Source organism: Euleptes europaea, chromosome 4 (genome assembly GCF_029931775.1).
Source record: "Euleptes europaea isolate rEulEur1 chromosome 4, rEulEur1.hap1, whole genome shotgun sequence".
Classification (NCBI taxonomy): Eukaryota; Metazoa; Chordata; class Lepidosauria; order Squamata; family Sphaerodactylidae; genus Euleptes; species Euleptes europaea.
This window is the reverse complement of record NC_079315.1, coordinates 18,772,380-18,775,514: the sequence shown is the minus strand read 5'-3', so window position 1 is coordinate 18,775,514 and position 3,135 is coordinate 18,772,380. Positions and strand designations below refer to the sequence as shown.

Here is a 3,135-nt window from a genome sequence, read left to right as displayed (position 1 = left end):
GAAGGGGGCGGAGCCAACCGAACCAACGGACGAGAGGAAGCGGCGCTCGAGGCGGACTCGGCCGTTCAACGGATCCCGAGGCGGCTGCGGCACCTACTACTTCCGGCCTCCGCGAGCCGCTTTCCCCCCAGCCCTTCAACCCTTTCCCTCCGCCCCTTTTCTCCTCACGTCCCCGGGAAGTTCTCTGAGCGGCGGCGAGATCCCGCCAACCAAAGGAGGACAGGAGGGCGTCCGGGAGCCAATCGCCGCTCTGGGGAGGCGGGCTTTAGGAGACACGCTGCCGAACCAACGTGACTGCTCTTCTCTCCCCCCACCTCCCCGTCTCTCCGCGCGCCTCGGAGAAGCGGCGTGGCCAATCAGCGCGCTTCCCCCCCCCCCCGCGCTGTGCTTGGAGTGCCTTGGCTGCTGAGAGGGAGAAAAGGGGCGTGGCTTGGATCTGTTTAGTGATGCCCATTCAATTAATCTCATAAGAAAGCATGCACATCCTGGAAGAGATTAGCGTTGGGCGCATTCACACGTGTCGCTTGCTGGCCTTACACAACGACTTGTAGCTAGGGTGTCCCAACTGCTAGGGGGCACCTGGAGATCTCCCGCTATTACGGTTGATCCCCGGGTGACTAAGATCAGTTTCCCTGGAGAAAAGGACCACGCTGCAAAGTGGAGTCTAGGGCATTATACCCTGCTGAGGTCCCTCCCCTCCCCAAACCCCACCTTCCCCAGGTTCCACCCCCCCCCAAAATATCCAGGTATTTCCCAACTATGGTTGCCAACCTCCAGGTAGTAGCTGGAGATCTCCCACCATGACGACTGATCTCCAGCCAATAGAGATCAGAGCACCTGGGGGAAATGGCCCCTTTGGCAATTGGATTCTATGGCATTGAAGTCCCTCCCCAAACCCTGCCCCCAAAATCTCCAGGTATTTCCCAACCCAGAGCTGGCAACCCTGCTTGTTGCTCTGTTCATATTACAGTGAATATCCTGCACATGTTGTGTATGCATCTGTTTTTAAGAGCCGACAAGTGTACAGTGTAAAAATAAAACCAGAGGCCCGGTATCTGGATAAATGGAGGTTTTAAATCGCATGTTTGAGCTGTAAATGTGTTGAGCGTAAGGTGGGAGTTACTCAATGACCATAGAAAGAAAAATCCAGCAGACACCACTGTACCTGGATTGTACATGTTTCCACACCTATCTGTGTACAGGGCTCAGTTTTTTGTGGTCTTGAAAACAGAAAAATGGTGTTAAGTTTCTTTCTTTTAGCTTCAAATTGAATAAAATTCTCTTGGTGGACTGTTATCACGAGTCTGGCATTATACGGGCCTGGAAAGCCGTTGGCTGTGCTGAATCCGGTTATGACGATGTGGAGTGTGTGGGGATAATTTATTGTAATCTTTTGCTGACAGATGCTACCTTGGGAGATGCCAGGATTCTCCTGTCTTCTAGGGTGGTGAGAGCCCAAACAACCAGACTCATGCAGATCCCGTTAGAAAGAGATTAAAATATGTGTGTATGAAGTTAAACGGCCGCTTTCTGCTTAGGGTAATAACAAGGCCTCGGGGAACTCTCAGCTTAACCTACCTCACAGGGTTGTTGTTGCAAGGATAAAAGGGAGGAGAGGAGAACAATTTAAGCTGCTTTGGGTCCCCACCGAAGAGAAAAGTGAGCTATAAACGAGGTAAATAAATAAATGTAGCATGTCACCAAGTGAAAAAAAGGTGAGTATCCGGAGGAATATAATTCCTCAGAGGCAGCATGGTGTAGTGGTTAAAGCATAGGACTAGGATCTGGGCGACCCAGGTTCGAATCCCCTCTCTGCCACGGAAGCTTGCTGGGTGAGCTTCGGCCGGTCACACGCTTTCAGCCTAACCTATCTCGCAGGGTTGTTGTGAGGATAAACCTGAGGAAAGGAGAACAATGTAAGCTGCTTTGGCTCCCCATCAGGAAGAAAGGTGGGCTATACATAAAGTAAATTCGTAATTGACTAGGCCGAAAGTTTCAAGTCACTGCCCTGTCCCTTTAACAGAGGCTTAATGCAAGGAAACAGTCAGCTGAAACTTTTCAATGTCATGGAGGTAAATAAAGACACCTGGCAAATAACATCCCAATAAGCCTCTGTTAAAGGGACTGATAAGATCTTCCCTCCCACCCCATCATTCTATAACACTGGTTCCCAACCAGGGGTCCGCGAGAACTAAATTAAGGTCAGCGAAACAAAGTTATAAACCCATAATAAATTAATATTTTCAATTAAAAGTTCTCTATTATAAATATATATATTCAAATATTATTCTAAGTTTAATGTTTAACTAACAGTTATGATTAAAGTTTATTTTCAAATTCTCAGAATTTTTTTTTGAACCTTGGGGTCCCTGCACCGAACAAAAAAGTCCTAGTGGTCCCTGGTCAAAAAAAGGTTGGGAACCACTGTTCTATAACATAAACATTAATTGTATGCAATTACTCCTCCCTGCTCTAGTTCCCAAGACTTGGCAGATCTCTGCTCCTGGGGAGGAACAGCTAAAACACGCCCCACCTAGCAACTGGCATTACAGAGCCAGCAAAGCGGCAGGAAGCTGGTATATTGAAAGGGAATAATATATGGGGAGAGGCTGTGGCTCAGTGGTAAAGCATCCGCTTGCAATGCAGAAGGTCCCAGGTTCAATCCCCGGCATCTCCAGTTGAAAAGACTAGGTGGGAGGTAATGTGAAAGACCTCTGCTTGAGACCCTGAAGAGCTGCTGCCGGTCTGAGTAGACAATACTGACTGTGATAGGCCAGTGGTCTGATTCAGTCTAAGGCAGCTTCATGTGTCCATGAATACTGTCATTAAAAAAATACTATAATTTGCTTTTATGGTTGAAAAGTGGTAGGTAGGTTTGCTGGATCAGGGCTAGTAACATGGTAGTAGGACAGAGAAAATAGCTCTTCTCTTGTTCTAGAGAAAAAAATGTTTGCAGATGTAGGCATCTTCCTCTCAGTGGAGTATATAAGATAGTTGTTTCCCCCCCCTTTCTATTTTAAAAAGTAGTCTAGTACTGAAATGAAATTTAACTGGGCTCAACCTCAAGCAGAAGCCTCGCCTCCAAAGCCCAGATACATGGAAGAGGTACTTCAGTAAGGAGAGAGGCACTCAGCA

The 3,135-nt window shown here is 47.9% G+C and overlaps 1 non-coding gene across 1 annotated transcript; it reads left to right on the top strand.

Annotated features, from left to right (window-relative positions):
• The first annotated feature begins 2,602 nt into the window (after positions 1-2,602).
• Positions 2,603-2,677, top strand: TRNAC-GCA (transfer RNA cysteine (anticodon GCA)). Its single transcript has one exon. It is a non-coding gene; the product is annotated as a tRNA-Cys (tRNA).
• Positions 2,678-3,135: the final 458 nt, after the last annotated feature.